This window comes from Panthera uncia (assembly GCF_023721935.1).
Source record: "Panthera uncia isolate 11264 chromosome E2 unlocalized genomic scaffold, Puncia_PCG_1.0 HiC_scaffold_20, whole genome shotgun sequence".
Classification (NCBI taxonomy): domain Eukaryota; kingdom Metazoa; phylum Chordata; class Mammalia; order Carnivora; family Felidae; genus Panthera; species Panthera uncia.
Window position 1 is genome coordinate 11,757,749 of NW_026057589.1, and position 19,956 is coordinate 11,777,704.

General features: G+C 43.7%; 1 protein-coding gene across 5 annotated transcripts in view; it reads right to left on the reverse strand.

Moving 5' to 3' along the window:
• Window positions 1-19,956, reverse strand: part of IST1 (IST1 factor associated with ESCRT-III) — a 50,510-nt gene that overhangs the window by 24,769 nt on the left and 5,785 nt on the right. Inside the window, exons 1-2 of one of the 5 annotated variants that reach the window (XM_049622544.1) lie at window positions 16,289-16,355; window positions 15,709-15,871 (exon numbers count right to left, since the gene is read on the reverse strand). The exons of 2 other annotated variants lie outside the window; for them this stretch is intronic. The gene's annotated coding sequence lies outside the window, so the exon portion shown is untranslated. Of the gene's footprint in view, window positions 1-15,528; window positions 15,634-15,708; window positions 15,978-16,288; window positions 16,356-19,956 lie in introns of those variants that run through there. 2 more of the 5 variants (XM_049622543.1, XM_049622542.1) reach the window with 2 other exon arrangements.

The following is a 19,956-nucleotide window of genomic DNA, read 5'->3' on the forward strand; positions in this document are numbered from 1 at the left end:
CTGACCTAAAGGCAGGAACCAATCAAGTTCTGCTGAGTGGTTTGAAAAAAAGGCGGGAACCAATCAAGTTCTGCTGAGTGTTCAAATTTAAATGTCAACCAATAACAGCTCTGTAACCGCAAAAAAAAACCCTAACTTGTTTGTGCCTGTCTATAAAAGAAGCTGTAAGATTCTCGCTCGGGGCCTCTTAGCGTCACCGGCAACGAGAGCACGGAGGACCGGGTTCGAACCTACAATAAATGACCCTTGCCGCTTGGCTTTGACTCTGGACTCTGGTGGTTTGTTTTCGGGGGGTCTCTCGAATCGGGGAATATCATTTGGGGGCTCATCCGGGATCCCCCCCAAACCCACCAGACCCCAAGTCAACGGGTCATCCCTGAGACCGATCGGTAAGTGAGCCGGCTCTGTCTGTTTCTGTTTGTTCGTTTCTGGCTCTCCCACGCGGGATCTGTATCGGTGACTGACACAGCCCTGGCGGACGCGCTATAGGGCAGTTGGTCAGGTCCAGTAGGAGACGTCCACTGGCACCCGTCTGGGGCACCTTTTTGGGCCCATCGGAATTTTTCTGTTCGGGTGGCGGACACCTGAAACGCGCTAGCGATCTAAGTGTTGTGTTCTCTATTCTATAACCTTTAAGTGTTAAACTCCTTCTCTTTCACAGATGACCTGGCCTGGCCCAGCCAGAAATCCTCATAACTTTACTGTTTCTCCTTTTAATCCTTTCCTCCACCTCCAGGATACAGATGGGCCAATCTCAAAGCACTCCTCTTTCTCTCCTCGTTGCTAACTTCAGGGATGTTAGAACCAGAGGACAGACTTTGAGTTTAGACATCCGGCGGGGAAAATTAATAACCCTCTGCTGCTCCGAATGGCCAACCTTCGGTGTTGGATGGCCAACCGAAGGAACTTTCTGCCTCCCTATAATTGCTAAGGTGAAATCAAAGATTTTTCTACTGGGTCGCGAGGGACACCCGGATCAGATTCCCTACATTCTTGTATGGCGGAATTTAGTGGAAAATCCACCCCCTTGGTTGGCCCCCTTCCTATCCTCGGGAACGTGTAAGGTCCTTGCCATGCGGCCTGCAGATCCCCCAAAATCAAGGACGCCAGCCACGCCCTTGTATCCCATATTGCCCGATAGTCAGGACCTACGATCCCTAGACCCTCCACCCTATCATCCCCCTCCCCTCGTACCCCAGGCCCTGCCCGCAGCAGCCGCCCCACCAGTCGCCCCGCTAGTTGCCCCCCCAGGGGAACGGGGAGGACAGGAAGCGGAACAGCTGCTGGAACCAGGAGGATGGGAGGCAGCAGCCACGCCGGGCCCCATTGAAAACAACCACAAGGGGCCAGCTGGCCGAACCCGCGGGCGCACCCAGCGTGAGCCAAACCCTCGCCTCCCCGACTCCACTGTGGCCCTACCCCTGCGGGAAATAGGACCCCCCGATGAAACAGACAACCCCCGACTCCAGTATTGGCCCTTTTCCACCAGTGACCTTTATAACTGGAAAACACAGAACGCTCGATTCTCTGATAACCCTAAAGACCTAATAGCTCTTTTAGACAGTGTCATGTTCACCCACCAGCCCACCTGGGACGACTGTCAGCAGCTCCTCCGCATCCTGTTCACTACAGAGGAGCGAGAGAGGATCCAATTAGAAGCAAGAAAGCTGGTTCCCGGAGACGACGGTCGGCCGACATCTGACCCTGACCTCATTAATGCGGCTTTCCCCCTAACCAGACCTCCACAGGACGAATGGGACTACAACACGGCAGAAGGTAGGGGAAGGCTACTCATTTATCGCCCAGACTCTGATGGCGGGTCTCCATGCTGCAGCTCGCAAGCCCACCAATTTGGCTAAAGTATATTCGGTCGTACAGGGAAAGGCAGACAGTCCAGCTGCTTACTTAGAGAGATTAATGGAAGGCTTTAGGCAGTTTACCCCCATGGATCCAGAAGTCCCTGAGAACCAGGCTGCTGTCGTTATGTCCTTTGTAAATCAAGCAGCTCCTGACATTAAGAAAAAAAACTCCAAAGGCTAGAGGATTTAGAAGGTAAACAGATCCAGGATCTGCTCCGTATAGCACAACGGGTCTACAACAACAGGGACGCCCCAGAAGAGAGACAGATCAAGGCCACAGAGAAAATGACTAAAGTCCTGGGCGCTATAGTCCAGAAAGAACAGCCACCCCCAGAAGGCACTCAAACAACACGCCCTCCCAGGTGGCCGTAACTTCAGAAACCGAGGTGATTTGGGCAGAAGCCCTACACCCCCCGGAACCTCGGCCCAGAAGGCTGAACTAATAGCCTTAACCCAGGCCCTAAAATTAGGGAGAGACCACAAGCTAACCGTGTACACAGATAGCCGATATGCCTTTGCCACCGCTCATGTACATGGGGCGATATACAGAGAACGGGGGCTCCTCACAGCTGAAGGGAAAGACATCAAAAATAAGAGATTCTAGCCCTGCTAGCAGCCTTATGGGAACCCAAAAAGCTAGCGATTGTGCATTGCCCAGGACACCAGAAGACAACCGACCCAGTTTCCTGGGGCAACAATTTGGCTGATCAGACTGCAAAAAACATAGCTCGGCCCCCAGCACAATTACTGACCCTACAGCTGCCAGACCCCGGACCCTGGGAATTGCCTCCCAGCCCTGAGTATTCAGAAAGCAACATTCAATGTATGAGTAAACTTCCTATGACAGAATCAAAGATGGCTGGTGGAGAGACTCCAAAAGCGGCATTACACTCCCAGATAAACTAGGATGGCAAGTTCTAGAGCGGATCCATCCCAGCACCCACTTAGGTTCCCAGCAAATCTTGGACTTACGGAGACAGACTGGACTAAAAATCAGAAATGTCTCTGATAAGGTCGATCAAGTAGTCACTAAACGTACAGTGTGCCAACTCAACAACGCGAGTAGCAATTCTCAGACAACAACAGTAAGACAAAGAGGGAGCAGACCGGGGACCTACTGGGAAGTAGATTTCACTGAGGTAAAACCAGGAAAATATGGATATAAGTATTTGATAGTTTTTGTAGATACCTTTTCAGGATGGACTGAAACCTTTCCAACCAAGAATGAAACGGCGCAGATTGTAGCCAAAAAGATCCTAGAAGAAATCCTGCCCAGGTATGGTTTTCCAGTAATGATAGGGTCAGACAATGGACCTGCATTCGTCTCTAAGGTAAGTCAGGGACTGGCTTCCATACTTGGGGCTGATGGGAAATTACATTGTGCATACCGACCCCAAAGCTCAGGACAGGTAGAGAGAATGAACAGAACATTAAAGGAGACCCTAACCAAATTGACCATGGAGACTGGCGCTGATTGGGTGGTCCTTCTCCCCTCTCTGTTCAGGGTGCGTAATTCCCCATACAAACTGGGACTCACACCCTATGAAATAATACATGGTAGACCACCCCCCATCATCCCTAACTTAAAAGATAACCTTGTCAAAGCTGAGAACGATAATAGTCTTGAATTCTTGTTCTCCCTACAAGCCTTGCACAGGGTCCATGAAGATGTATGGCCCAAATTAAAGGAACTCTATGAGACTGGACCCCCGCCTATTCCACATCAATTCCGGCCAGGGGATTGGGTCCTCGTCAAACGTCATCGGCAGGGAACTCTGGAGCCCAGATGGAAAGGACCCTTCCAGGTCATCCTGACGACGCCTACTGCCATCAAAGTAGACGGAATCACCACCTGGATCCATTTCGCCCACGCCAAACCAGTGGACCCATTCTCAGACCTCATCGGACCTTCAAAGACAACCTGGACTGTTGATCGGACTAAGGACAATCCTTTAAAATTGACCCTACGCCGCCAACGGACTGAGCCGTAACTATGGTACTTGCCCTCCTCTTGACTGTTCTGCAAATTCTGTCTGTAAATCCAAACCCCCACAACCCCTATAATTTGACATGGGAAATTACTAATTTAGAGACTCATGAAGTCTACAACAAAACCCTAGGAACTGCCCCATTAAATACCTGGTGGCCAGATTTATATTTTAATTTAGAAAAAATTAGTCCGTTAGAAGAAATGGAAGGAGGTAAATGGAGGCAACTGCAAAGGAGCGTATCAATAAGTAGAAATGGATTTTATGCATGTCCGGGATTTAGGACCGGGGCGATGAGGCACACATGTGTAGGGTTTGAAACCCTCTATTGAGCAGCCTGGAGTTGCGTCACCTCCAATGATGGGGAAGGGAAGTGGGAAGTAAAACCCCAATTTATTGAAATGTCCTATGTCCAACCATCTACCCGCACCAGGTATGATGAAAACTGTAACCTTATTCGTGTAAGATTTACAGAGGAGGGGAAAAAGGACAAGCGGTGGGTCTCAGGACTCACTTGGGGACTCTACTTATATCAATATCCCCTCTTTGGGACTGCCATTCAAATAAAATTAAAAGTCTCCCCTCTTGTACAACCGGTGGGGCCAAATCAGGTATTAGAAAAAAAAAAAAAAAGAGAGACGAGCCTATCCCCAGGCAGATCCCCACTACTCCCTCCAGCAGGACCCCCGTCCTTATCCCAGGAGTAAAAGCACAAGCTGTCCAAGAAAATCAGAACCCAGAAGGCATAGACTCCCTATGGAAATTGCTAACAGCAGCGTATGAGGCCTTAAACCGATCGGACCCTGAGGCATCAAGGGCCTGCTGGCTATGTTATGATATAAAACCCCCCTTCTATGAAGCCATAGGTCTAGCTGCCCCTTTTTCACAGTCAGGAGAAGAGTCGTCAGCAGCTTGCAAGTGGAATCGAAAGGGCCCTGGCCTCACACTGCAAGCGGTCACTGGCAATGGGACTTGTATAGGAAAGGTCCCCTCTAGCCATATCCAGCTCTGTGCCCCGACTAATTACTCTATGGATGAATCTAAATGGATAGTTCCAGCTCCTGACAGTTGGTGGATTTGTTCTAAGACAGGGCTCACCCCATGTGTTAGCAGAGATGTTTTTAATTCGTCACCCGAATATTGTATCATGGTATTAATATTTCCAAAGGTTATTTACCACCGAGAAAATGTTGTATATGATCTGTGGGCAGAAGGGACGGAAGCAAGAGAGTCAATAAGAAAAAAACGGGAACCCTTTACAGCCATAACCTTGGCCACCTTATTCGGCCTCAGTACCATAGGGGCAGGAACAGGGATCTCATCACTAGCCATCCAGCACCGAGGGTTCAATAGCCTAAGGGCAGCCATTGATGAGGATATAGCCAGACTTGAGGACTCAATCTCGCACCTCGAAAAATCTCTGACCTCCCTTTCTGAAGTGGTCCTACAGAACCGAAGGGGGCTAGATCTAGTCTTCCTCCAACAGGGAGGTTTATGTGCAGCCTTAAGAGAAGAATGTTGTTTTTATGCTGACCACACCGGAGTAGTCCGAGAGTCCATGGCTAAAGTTAGAGAAGGCCTGGCCAAACGGAAGTGTGAACGAGAACAACAACAAGGCTGGTTTGAGTCTTGGTTCAATCAGTCCCCATGGCTAGCCACCCTGCTTTCTGCTCTAGCTGGGCCCCTTATACTCCTTCTCCTCCTCAACTTCGGGCCTTATATTATTAATAAACTAGTTGCCTTTATCAAAGACCGAGTGAACACGATCCAACTGATGGTCCTTAGGACCCAATACCAACCTGTCATTACCGAAACATTTGAGTCAGACACATAAGATCCAAGATTGGCTCTTAAGGCACCAAAGAAAGGGGGGAATGAGAGACTAAGAGAAAAATTACCAGGTGTACTCACAACTGCAAAGAAAACACCTCCCCCCCCCCCCCCCCCCCCCCCCCCCCCACTCCCACCGTTCCCAGAACCAGCCAGGGCGTGTCCAGTTGTGGTCTGACCTAAAGGTGGGAACCAATCAAGTTCTGCTGAGTGGTTTGAAAAAAAGGCGGGAACCAATCAAGTTCTGCTGAGTGTTCAAATTTAAATGTCAACCAATAACAGCTCTGTAACCGCAAAAAAATCCCTAACTTGTTTGTGCCTGTCTATAAAAGAAGCTGTAAGATCCTCGCTCGGGGCCTCTTAGCGTCACCGGCAACGAGTGCGTGGAGGACAGGGTTCGAACCTGCAATAAATGACCCTTGCCACTTGGCTTTGACTCTGGACTCTGGTGGTTTGTTTTCGGGGGGTCTCTCGAATCGGGGCATATCAATGGAACTGAACTAGATGGTACTCAGTAACAACAAAACACAGCAGAAAATCTCCAAACACCTGGAAATTAACAACACACTTCTACATAATCCATGGGTCAAAGAGGAAGTTGCAAGCAGAAACATTTTTATTTATTTAATTAAAAAAATTTTTTTAATGTTTATTCATTTTTGAGAGACAGAGAGCATGAATGGGGAAAAGGTAGAGAGAGACAAAGGGAGACACAGAATCCCAAGTAGGCTCCAGGCTCTGCACTGGCATCCGAGACCGACACAGGGCTCAAACCCACAAACCGTGAGAACCTGAGCTGAAGTTAGACGCTTAACCAACTGAACCACCCAGGCACCCTAAGCAGAAACATTTTTAAAGGTATGAACTACAAGATAATGAAAATATTGAAACTTGTACATGTAGCTTAAAAAGTAGTCCTGGTGCACGTGGGTGGCTCAGTCGGTTAAGCATCAGACTTCAGCTCAGGTTGTGATCTTTTTGTGAATTCCAGCCCTGCATTGGGCTCTGTGCTGATGGCTGGAATCCGAGCCTGCCTGCTTCAGCTTTTGTGTCTCCCTCTCTCTGCCCCTCCCCCACTCACACTCTGTCTTTCTCAAAAATAAATAAACTTAGAAAAAAATTTAAGGGGTGCCTGGGTGGCTCAGTCGGTTGAGCATCCAACTTCAGCTCAGGTCATGATCTCACCGTTATGAGGTTGAGCCCCACTTCAGGTTCTCTTTTGTCAGCACAGAGACTGCTTCAGATCATCTGTCTCCCTCTCTCTGCCCCTCCCTGACTCATGCTCACTTGCTCGCTCTCTCTCAAAAATAAATTTAACTTAAAATTTAAAAAGTTAAAAATTAAATAAAAATTGGCAAATTTGGGGGCACCTGGCTGGCTCAGCCAGTAGAGCATGTGACTCTTGACCTCAGGGTGGTGAGTTCGAGTCCCATGTTGTCCATAAAGATTACTTTAAAAAATTGATACATCTATAGCAAACTGGCAAAAAAAAAAAAAGGGGGGGGGGACACAAAATATCAGGAATGAAGAGGGAAATATCATTACAGATCCTACAGACATTAATTAAAAGGGGACATTATTAGGGTGCCTGGGTGGCTCAAGTCAGTTGAGCATCTGAATTCAGCTCAAGTCATTATCTCACGGTTTGTGGGTTCGAGCCCCACGTCAGGATCTGTGCTGACAGCTCGGAGTCTGGAGCCTGCTTCAGATTCTGTGTCTTCCTCTCTCTCTGACCCTCCCCTGCTCACACACTCTCACTCACTCTCTCTCTCTCTCTAAACAAACATTAAAAAAAGGGGGGGGGGATATTATTATCAAATTATGCCTATAAATTCAAATGAGTCAAGAATGGACAAATCTCTTATGCTTAATTTACCAAAATCAACAGAAAAAGAAAACGTAACAGGGGCGCCTGGGTGGCTCAGTCGGTTGAGAGTCTGACTTCGGCTCAGGTCATGATCTCCCGGTTTGTGAGTTCGAGCCCCGCGTCAGGCTCTGTGCTGACAGCTCAGAGCCTGGAGCCTGTTTCAGATTCTATGTCTCCCTCTCTCTCTGACCCTCCCGTTCATGCTGTCTCTCTCTCTGTCAAAAATAAATAAACATTAAAAAAAATTTTTTTAATAAAAAATAAACTGTAAGATATGCAAACATCTATAATACAAACCCTATGAAAGGATTATAACTAGTGATTACAAAACTATTTCTCAGTATTCTACCTTGTTTATATACAGGCATACCTCTTTTTATTGCACTTCTCACATACTGCATTTTTTACAACTTGAGGGTTTGTAACCCTGCATTAAGCAAGTCTATCAGCACCATTATTTCAAAAGCATTTGCTTACTTCAAGTCTGTGTCACATTTTGTTAATTCTCACAATATTTCAAACTTTTTCATTATTACTACGTTTGTTATGGTGACGAGTGATCAGTGACGTTTGATGTTAATATTTCAACTGTAACTGGGGTGCCACCAATCACTCCACCACCACTCCAATGTAAGACACTGAACTTTGTAAGTGTGTGTGTTCTGACTGTTCCACCAACCAGCCATTCCCCCATCTTTCTCCCTTTGCTTAAGCATCCCTATTCCCCAAGAAACAATACTAAAATCAGGCCAATCAATAACCCTACAACGGCCTCTAAGTGTTCAAGGAAAAGAAGAATCATATGCCTCTCACTGTAAATCAAAAACTACAAATGATTAAACTCAATAAGGAAAACACGTCAAAAGCTGAGACAGGCCAAAAGCTGGGTTTCTTGCACCAGTTAGTCAAGTGGTAAATGCAACGGAAAAGTTCTTAAAGGAAATGAAAAGTGTTACCCCACTGAAGACACAAATAAGAAAGTAAAACAGCCTTACTGCTGACATGGAGAACGTTTTAGTGGTCTGGATGGATAAAAGATCAAACCAGCCACAACATTCCCTAAACCAAAGCCTAATCCAGAGGAAGATCCTAACTCTCCTCAATTCTACAAATTGAGAGAGGAGAGGAAGCTGCAGAAAAAAAGCCTGAACCTCGAAGAGGTTGATTCATGAGGTTTAAAGAAAGAAGCCATTTCCCTAACATACAAGTGCTGATGTAGAAGCTGCAAAAAGTTATCCAGAAGATGTAGTTAAGATAATCAATGAAGGTGACTAAAACAACAGATTTTCAACATAGATGAAATGGCCTTACACTGGAAAGAGATGCCATCTAGGACCTCTATAGCTGAAGAGAAGTCAATGCCTGGATTCAAAGCTTCAAAGGAAAGGCTGACTCTTGTTAGGGGCTAATATAGCCAGTGACTTTAAGTTGAAACCAATGCTCATTTACCATTCTAAAAATCCTAGGGCCCTTAAGAATTACACTAAATCTGGGGGCCTGGGTGGGTCAGTCAGTTGAGTATCTGACTTCAGCTCAGGTCATGATCTCATGGTCTGCGAGTTCGAGCCCCACATTGGGCTGTGTTGACAGCTCAGAGCCTGGAGTCTGCTTTGGGTTCTGTGTCCCTCCCTCCCTCATGCTGGTTGTCTTTATTTCTCTTTCTCTCTCTCTCTCTCTCTAAGATTAAATAAAACATTAAAAAAAAAATTATGCCAAATCTAGGGGAGCCTGGGTGGCCCAGGCAGTTACCCGCTTGACTTTGCCTCAGGTCATGATCTTGTGGTTTGTGAGTTTAAACCCCACATTGGGCTCTGTGCTGACAGCGCAGAGCCTGCTTGGGATTCTCTCTCTCTCTCTCTTTCTCTCTCTCTCAAAATTAAATAAAACTTGGAAAAAAACATAAAGAATTATGCTAAATCTACTCTACCTGTGCTCTATAAATGGAACAACAAAGCCTGGATGATAGCACATCTGTTTATAACATGGCTTATTAAATATTTTAAGCTCACCACTGAGACCTACTACTCAGAACAAAAAGATTCCTTTCAAACATGACTGTTCATTAACAACACACCTGGTCACCCAAGAACTCTGATAGAGATGTATGAGATTAATGTTTCCAATGCCTGCTAATACAACATCCATTCTGCAGCCCCTGGATCAAGGAGTAATTTCAACTTTCAAGTCTTATTACTATTTTCTTTAGTATTTAAAAAAAAATTTTTTTTTAACGTTTATTTTTGAGAGAGAGAGACACAGAGTGCTAGCTGAAGAGGGGCAGAGAGAGGGAGACACAGAATCTGAAGTGGGCTCCAGGCTCTGAGCTGTCAGCACAGAGCCCAATGAGGGGCATGAACTCACAAACAGTGAGGTCACAACCTGAGCCAAAGTCGGTCGCTCAAATGACTGAGCCACCCAGGTGACCCTCAAATCTTATTATTTAAGAAATACATCTTACATGGCTAGAGCTGCCATAGAGAATGACTCCCCTCATGGACTTGGGCAAAGTTAATCAAAAACCTTCTAGGAAGTATTCACCATCCTAGATGCCACTAAGAACATTTGATTTGTGATTCATGTCAAGAGGGTAAAATATCCATATTAACAGTAATTTGGAAAACACTGATTCTAAACTTTGACGGGTTTGAGACTTTAGTGGAGGAAGTAACTGCAAGTGTATAAAGAGCAAAACTAGTAAAATTAAAAGGGGAGCCTGAAGATGTGGCTGAATTGCTGCAATTTCATGATAAAAACTGATGAGAAGTTGTTTCTTTTTTTTTTAAGTTAATTTATTTATTTACTTAAGCAATTTCTACACTCAATGTGGGGCTCAAACTCAAGATCAAAAGACCAAGAGTCACATGCTCTTTTGACTGAGTCAGCCAGGTACCCCGAGACGTGATCCTCATAAACAAACCACGTTCTTTAGTGGTTTCTTGAGATGAATTCTACTCCTGGTGAAGACGCTGTGATTGTTGACATGACAACAAAGAATTTAGGATATTACATAAACTTAGTTGATAAAGCAGCAACAGGGTTGAGAGGACTGACCCAAATTTTGAAAAAAACGGTCTATGGTGGGTAAAATATTATCAAACAGTATCATATGCTGAGAAATTGTTCATAAAAGGAAGTCAACTGATGCAAAAACAAAAAAACAAAAAAAAAACCACCCAACTCCATTACTGTCTTAAAATTTTAAGAAATTGGGGCACCTGGGTGGCTCAGTCAGTTAAGCGTCTGACTTCAGCTCAGGTCACGATCTCGCGGTCCGCAAGTTCGAGCCCTGTGTTGGGCTCTGGGCTGATGGCTCAGAGCCTGGAGCCTGCTTCCGATTCTGTGTCTCCCTCTCTCTCTGCCCCTCCCCCGTTCATGCTGTGTCTCTCTCTGTCTCAAAAATAAGTAAAACGTTAAAAAAAAAAATTTTTTTTTTTTAATTTTAAGAAATTGCCGCAGCTTCAGCTTCACCTGCATCAGTCAGCAGCCATCAACATGTAGGGAGGATCCTCCAGAAGTTACAGCTTGCTGAAAGTTAGCATTTTTTTAACTTTTTTTTTTTTTTTTTTTTTTTGCGAGAGAGGGCATGCACTTGCACGTGTGGGGGAGGAACAGAGGGAGAAAAGAGAGAATCCTATGCAGGCTCCACGACCAGTGCGGAGCTGCATGCAGGGCTCAATCTCACAACCATGAGATCATGACCTGAGCTGAAATCAAGAATTGATGCTTAACCAACTGAGCCACCCAGGTGCCCCAGCAATAAAATTTTTAATTAAAATATATTTTTTTAGACATAATGCTACTGTACACTTAAAAGACTACAATATAAACATTAACTATTATATGTACTATGAAAACAAAAAAACTGATTTGTCTCACTTCACTGTGGTGGTCTAGAACGGAACCCACAATATCTCCAGGGAAGGCATGTACTGATCTACTAATATTTTTATTAGTGTAACACCACTATGTCACACATTGGTTCTTCCCAAATCCTCACTTTATCCCAATTCTTAACTCTGGAACAACAAATCCATCTAGTCCCTCTTTTATCATTCAGTTCCAGAAGCCTTTTAAAGGAAAATCTCTTACAAATCAAAACCACAATGAGATACCACCTCACACCTGTCAGAATTGCTAACATAAACAACTCAGGCAACAACAGATGTTGGCAAGGATGTAGAGGAAGAAGATCTCTTTTGCCCTGTGGGTGGGAATGCAAACTGGTGCAGCCACTCTGGAAAACAGTGTGGAGGTTCCTCAAAAAATTAAAAATAGAACGACCCTACGACCCAGCAATTGCACTACTAGGTATTTATCCAAGCATAGGTGTGCTGTTTTGAAGGGGCACATGCACCCCAACTTTTAGAGCAGCGCTATCAACAATAGCCAAAGTATGGAAAGCACCCAAATGTCCATCAATAGATGAATGGATAAAGAAGATGTGGTGTGTATATATATATATATATATATATATATATATATATATACACAATGGAGTATTACTCGGCACTCAAAAAAGAACAAAATCTTGCCATTTGCAACTAGATGGAACTGGATGGAACTAGAGGGTATTATGCCAGGTGAAATTAGAGAAAGACAAATATCATATGAGGACTTTAAGACACAGAACAGATGAACATAAGGGAAGGAAAGCAAAAATAATATAACAGGGAGGGGGACAAAACATAAGAGACTCTTAAACATGGAGAACAAACAGAGGGTTACTGGAGGGGATGTGGGAGGGGGGATGGGGTAAATGGGTAAGGGGCATTAAGGAATCTCCTCCTGAAATCATTGTTGCACTATATGCTAACTTGGATGTAACTTAAAAAATAAATAAAAATAAGCAGAAATATGTAACAAGAACTTAAAAAAATGAAAATGAGTCAAAGTAAATAAAGGATAATCTCTTCATTCTGAAAAGGGGAAGGTGTAAAACCATGGATTGAGTCATTCCTCATGTTGTTTGGAGGATAAAGGTGAGACTGCTGCAGTTCACACCTGCTGCCCCAAATCATGAAGCTGCCCAAAGGTAGTAATCCTGAAAGCTCTACTGAAGTAGCTAAAAAGAGCAAAAAAGATCCTGAATTTCTAAAGGACCAGCTTTAGAGTATGTAGCTCCAAAAGTGCAGTGGGTAAGGGAGGAAGTAGAGTGAATAGTGGGCTAGAATGGTATTATGCAATATAAAAAAAAGTTTTTATATTTGAACTGTATTATTTTACTTATCTTGAATATTTCTTCCTTATAAAATAAATGATATGAACAGATTTAGGTATGACCGCTGTATTTCAGCTATGAAGATGTCACATTAAAGTACAAACAAGCTAGAAGGCATTTCCAAGTTAATATAGTCCAATCCTTAAAACCTTTCATTTAGAGAATGCCAACTTTACTATATTTTCACACAGTAAACTGTTACCTAATCTCACTGACCAAAACAAACAAAAACTTCACTGACCAAATTAATCAAGATTAAAAAATTAATAAAATAAAGGGCCACAAGACCTGTAGCATCATGTGTAACTCACAAGAAATGTATAGGCTACAGAATTCAGAGACCATCAAGATTTTCTGGAAGAAGCTATAAATACTGAAATATGTAGGCATTATTAAAGTGTTTTTTATCTTGTTTCTCAATGAAATTAGTATTTAAAAAAAAAAATCACAAAAAATTCAGTGGGTATACATTTTACCAAGTTTTTCCTCATACTGTTACAAACCTGTAATCATGCACTCTGACACTACTGAATCTTTTTATCAAGTGACACAGAATCTGTTACAGTGTTTGTAACTTTATTTTAATGGCTGCCTAATATTCCAATGAGTAATAATTTCTAAATTATTTCCCTTTCTGACATTTGTCATAGAATGCTGAAATTAGTATTCATGTGCATACTACTTTTCCTGTATTTGAAATTTCATTAGACTATAATTTCTAGCTTTATTTTTTAAATCAGCATCGACTGCATACAGCTGGGACTTGATTCTAACTTTAAAGGAATGAGAACTTGGGGTGCCTGGGTGGCGCAGTTGGTTAAGCGTCCGACTCTTGATCTCGGCCCAGGTCATGATCTCAGTTGGTGAGTTTGAGCCCCGCATCAGGCTCTGTGCTGATGGTGCAGAGCCTGCTTGGGATTCTGTCTCTCCCTCTCTCTGTCCCTCCCCTGCTTGTGCTCTCTCTCTCTCTCAAAATAAATAAATAAACTTAATAAAAATTAAAAAAAAAAAAAAAAAAAAAGGAATGAGAACTTAAGCAGACTAGAGTTGGGGATTCTGGAGGGTCCTGATCACTTAGAAGCCCAGAGGCACAGGAAGAGAATAAAAACAAGTAATTTGGACAAAACAATAACACTAGTTTAAAAATGAGAGCATTTAAGAAACTAGGTGACTTTAGGACTGCCCAGGTGGCTCAGTCTGTTAAGTGTCCAACTCTTGATCTCAGCTCAGGTCATGATCTCAAGAGTTCCAGAGACGGAGTCCCAAGTCGGGCTCTGCACTGACAGCACAGAGTCTGCTTGGGATTCTCTCTCTGCCCCTCCCTTGCTCTCACACTCTCTCTCTCTCTCTCTCAAAACAAATGAAGTTAAAAAAAAAGCAAACTAGGTGACTTCGAAATGCAATACTAACACTAAATTTTCAAAACACTCCTTTCTCTTCTAACAAAAGGATACTACCAAGTCTTCCTATCCCAGAAGATGTAATTCTGAGGAAGCTGTAAAAAAATTTCCCAGGGCACCTGGGTGTCTCAGTTAAGCCTCCGCCTACAGATTTCCGCTCAGGTCATGATCTCAAGGTTCCTGAGATGGAGCCCTTCTTGGGCTGTGCACAGACAGCACGGAGCCTACTTGGGATTCTCTCCCTCTCTCTCTTCCCCTACCCCACTGGCGTGCTCTCAAAATAAACATTTTAAAAAAAGAAAATTTCCCATGGACAACTGGAGTGTAGGTAGTCAATAAACTTCTACATGTTTACGCGCACACACATATCTCAACCACTATTTTGTTAACATACACAAGGAGGGACACAAACAAAACAAAATTGGCTCTGAATTGATCGCTGAAGTTGGAAGAGGAGGGAATTCATTATACTGTCTACATTTGTCTGCCTGAAATTTTAATGAAAACTTAAAAATATATATGCATAATAGAGAAAACTACAAGTCCCCAAAAAGTTACTTATGACCGGCTTTTGTTTTTTATTTTACTGCAACAGAAAATGAAAGTGGTTGTCTTTCCTACTGTCTAATTGTAAACGGACCCTCCATGGATCCCTATCCTTGCAGAAGTTTACGCTGCTGGAGTTTTCAAATCCTCAACTCCGGCACCCCGGAGGAGGAGCGCTGAGAACACAAAGAGGAGAGAGACAAGGACAGGGCCTCAGGCTTCTCACAAGGTCTCTCATAACACACGTAGGGGTCTGCGAAAAGGGGCGAAGACCGCTGCTTGCTCAAAACAGAAAAAGGCCATTTTCTCTGGCCAAAGGGGGCCCAAGTCCAGGGCCCCCCACCCCCCCAACAGGCACCACCTCAGGGGGCCGCCCCGCCAGGTGGAGGCGATCAGACTGTCGCGCACACCGGAGACACCGACCTTCCCGAAGTCTCTCTGAACCAGTGGAAACGGCACAGGGGTGTCACCGAAACCGCAGAACGAGCCCTGTCACTATCGGGAGACAGAGCCGAGGCCGTGGCGTTTCCGCCTCGAGGCAGGAATGACAACGGGAAAGTTTCGCCGCTTCAAGCAACCAAGACCAGCGGTCTCCCGAGCTGCTCGAGGCCCTGCCACGCCCCCAACTCCGGCCTCCATTAGTCCTCCCGCACCGCGGACTCTCGGGCCTGACCTCGGGCCTGACCCCCAAACCCAGGATCCTTCCCTTTCTCAACTGCCACCTGGGGGTCGTCTGAACCCCAGATTTGGGACTTCCAAATACGGAGCGCAGTGGGAGAAGGAAAACAAAGACCCTTGACGCTGAGACTGCCACACTCACCTGGCTGAATCCAGGTGCAAAAACGGCTGAGACAGACTTAGCACTCAAACACCAGCATCCAAAATGGCGGGTCCCTCAGCCTCAGCACAAGCAAGCGCGGGCGGAGGAATCTGCGAGGCCAAGCTAGCCACGCCCCCCTTTCCAGGGATTGGCTGCGTTCCCGCCCCGCCCGGAACTCACGTTCGGAGGGACTGGGAAGCTCCCTCATTGAGCTCCCTCCGGAGCCGGTGCAATGGGGACTACTTCCCGCGGCGGAGGCATGGGTGGTGACGCGTTAAGTCTTCACGCCATCTGCATTAGCGTTCTCCGGTAGAGGCGCGACCTGGGTATCGCATAGCTTGACCTGGGCGCAGGGAGGCAGGAGGGAGTGGTTTGTTCACCTGCTTTGTGCTCAATTCCTTTTTCCGCATTGTTCCATTCCCTCGAAAAATCCGCTCCAGCACTACCTTTTAAAGACCCAGTGTTACTCCTAGAGATTTGCTCCGGTGCCTCGCTCAACTCCAGTGGCCCTGAGGGCTTTCCCTGGTGTCCGTTTCTTTCCTCCGGCGGCAATGACTGAGCAGGTTTCCACCCTTTAAAGGCTTTTTATCCGACCCTTCACCCTATTCCCTTAGTTGCCCACCATCACTCCATCGATCCCCTCCAATAGTCTTGCCCCCTTTTAAAACCAAGTCTCATTGCTATTTTAACCAGACTCTCTAGCCTGTATTATATAATTCACTCGTATGTTTCCTCAACACCACGTTCTCCAGAAACTTACCATATCTCTGTATTCAGAGGAAACTTGGATATAGTTGTCTTTGTTTTCCACTTGAAAACTATTCTCTGCTTACTATTGGAAGGGGCTTCTTAGGCTCTTGGCTTCTAGAAGGAGGTAACCCTGCCCCCTGCCGTAAAGGCTTCATCTACCGGGATCAACACTGGTTTGCTAAATTATAATGCGGTCATATGACAAGGATGGATGGACTATGCGTAACAGTATGAGGTTTTTATGAATTTAGATATACTGTTTTTATAACCACTTGCAGTATTTCTAAATAAAACCGGTTCCAGAACCTCAAAATACAGTGTTTGGTTCTTTTAAAATGTGTGGGGTTTTTTCCTCTGTAAATGCATGCAAATATAATTCAGCCCGTTGTGCAATAAGGTAATGGCATCTAAAAAAAAATAGAAGTGAAGGCAGATTGCTTGAATTTAAAAAGCCTTGGAGACACTGCAATCAAATGGAATGTGTGTGGATCTTGTTTAATGATTCAAACAAGCCAACTATAAACGACATTTTGAGACAATCAGGGAAATTACTTTATGGACGAAGTATTACAAGATACTAACTAACCAAAGAGTTGTTCTTTTATAAGCATGAAAATGGCATTGAGATTTTGTAAGAAAATGTCTTTTTTAAATTTTTTAAGAAACGAATACTTTGCAAAGGGGTAAAATGGCACAAAAATCTTGATAATTGTTTAATTGGATGAGAGTTACTGTACAATTATCTCTACCCTTAAGCATGTCTTCAAATGTTCATAGTCAATAAGTCAAAAGGTGAAAGCAGCCCAACTACATGGTGCGAAGACTGGATAAATAAAATGTGGTACATACACGCAATGGAATATTATGCAGCCTAAGAAGGAAGGAAATTTTGACACATCATCTACAACATGGATGAACCTTGAAGACATTCTAGTATGGGAAATAAGCCAGTCACAAAAGGACATACACCGTGTAGTTCCATCTATATGAGGTACCTAAAGAGGTCAAATTCAGACAGGGAGAAAGTAGAAATTCAGAGAGGGAGAAAGCAGAATAATGACTACCAGGGGCTAGAGGGAGGGGAAAGTGGGAATTATTGTTAAATAAGCACAGAGTTTCAGTTTGGCAAAACAAAAGTTCTGGAGGTGGATGGGGGTGATGGCTATGATTATGTGAATGTACTTAATGCCACTGAACTGTACAATTAAAAATGGTTAAAATGCTAACTTTTAGGAGTGCCTGGGTGGCTCAGTCGGTTAATGAGTTTGAGCTCTGCATTAGGCTCTGTGCTGACAGCTCAGAGCCTGGAGCCTGCTTCAGATTCTCTGTCTCCCTCTCTCTCTCTACCCTCCCCCTTGCGTGCTCTTCCTCTCTCTTTCTCTCAAATATAAATAAACATTTTTTTTTAATTTTAATGCTAACTTTTAGATTATGTATATTTTACCACAATAAAAAAACAGTTCATAACAAATTAAAAACAAATTTTTTTAATGTTTACTTACATTCAAGAGAGAGAGACACACACAGTGCGAGCAGGGGAGGGGCAGAGATACGGAGACAGAATCCAAAGCAGGCTCCAAGCTCTGAGCTGTCAGCTGTCAGCCCCAACGTGGGGCTCGAACCCATGAGCCATGAGATCATGACCTGAGCAGAAGTGGACGCTTAAGGAACCAAGCCACCCAGGCGCCCCCTAACAAAGTTTTTTAAACTAAGTCTATGTCATGAAGGGGATTAAATAAACAGCATATATACTAATCATTTAAACGGAAAATGTGGAATCTTCTACCAGAAAACTGGCTCTAGATTAAAAGGGACTAATGAGACATAATAACCAAATAAAATACATAAAATTCAATTGGATCCTGGTTAAAAAAAGGAAAGATACTGGGGGAACAACTTAAGACATTCAAATGTGTGTTTAATATTAGACATTATGAAATTATTGTTAATTTTCATAAGCATAATCATTGTTTCATAAGTGTAATCACAGTGTAGGAGAATCCCCTTATTCTTAGGAGATGTATGTTGAACTATGTAAAAGTGAAGGATCATGTTGTCTGCAACTTACTTTCAAAGTGTTCAGAAAACAAAAAGTGTGTGTGTTTATACTAGGCTATTATATATCTCCATGGGAAGTAGTAGTTTCCCCCCCAGAAACTACCAGATTAAACCAAGTTTCCAGCAATAAATATATTATGATTCTGTTCTGCATTTAGTTTAAAAGCAGGATAAAGGGGACTGAATTTAATACCTTCTTTTTTTGAAAGTAAAAATATGTTTGTTTTTACTAATTTGAAAGTATATGTGTGGGGTTTAATGAAAGACTCCTCATGCCATTATTAATTTTTTGGAAACATTATTTAAAATTTTGTTATTATTTTAAATTTAACACAAAAAATAATATGCAAACTGTCAGTAAACCTGCTTTTTATACTTAATATATCCTGTATATCATTTTTTAAAGATTTTTTTTAAATGAGAGACAGAGTGCAAGTGGGGGAGGAACAGAGAGAAAGGGAGACACAGAATCCAAAGCAGGCTCCAGGCTCTGAGCTGTCAGCATAGAGCCCAACACAGGGCTCGAACCCACCACCCATGAGTTCATGACCTGAGCCAAAGTCAGACACTTAAAGTTTTTATTTAAGTAATCTCTACAGGGACGCCTGGGTGGCTCAGTCAGTTAAGTGTCTGACTCTTGACTTTGGCTCAGGTCATGATCTCATGGTCATAGGACTGAGTCCTGCATTGGGTTCCACACTGAGCATGAAGCCTGCTTGGGATTCTCTCTCTTCCTCCCTCTCGCTGCCCCTCCCACCCTCTCAAAATAAGTAAATAAACATTAAAAAAAAAAAAAGTAATCTCTACACCCAACATGGAACTAGAACTTAAGAGTCCCATACTGTATCAACTGAGCCAGCCACACACTCCATTCTGCATATCTTTTCCTGTCAATACATATAGATCCATCTTTAACAATGGAAGCAGGTACACCATTATTTAGCCAATCATCTCTTATTGAAACTTAGGCTGATTCCAGTAATGTTCTGTAATGTACTATAATGAATATTGTTCTAAATATATATATGAATACTTTCAGACTATTTTTCCTCAGACTATTTATTCAAGACAGATTCCCATAAGTGGTAATGCTAGGTCAAAGGGTATGCATATTTAAATTTTTGATGCCCACGTTATGGGCTGAACTGTGTCCCCACCCGCCTCCAAATTCGTATGTTGAGATACTAACCCCCAGTATCTCAGAATGTGACCTTACTTGGAGACTGGGTCTTTACAGAGGTAGTCAAATTAAAATGAGGTCCTTCGAGACAGCCCTACTCCAATATGACTTGTGTCCCATAAAAAGGTGAAATTTGGAGATAGACACACATGCAGGGAGAACACCAAGTGAAGATGAAGGCAAAAGCAAAGCATCTACAAACTGAGAAACACCAAAGATTGCCAACAAACCACCAGAAGCTTTCAGGAGAGGCCTGGAACCAATTCTTCCTAATAGCTCTCAGAAGGAACTAACCCTATTAATACCTTGATGTAGAACTTCTAGCCTCCAGAATCATGAGACAATAAATTCCTGTTGTTTAAGCCACCCAGTTTGTGGGACTTTGTTAAAGCAGCCCTAGCAAACTAGTACAACCTGTTACCGGACAGTTCTCCCAGAAG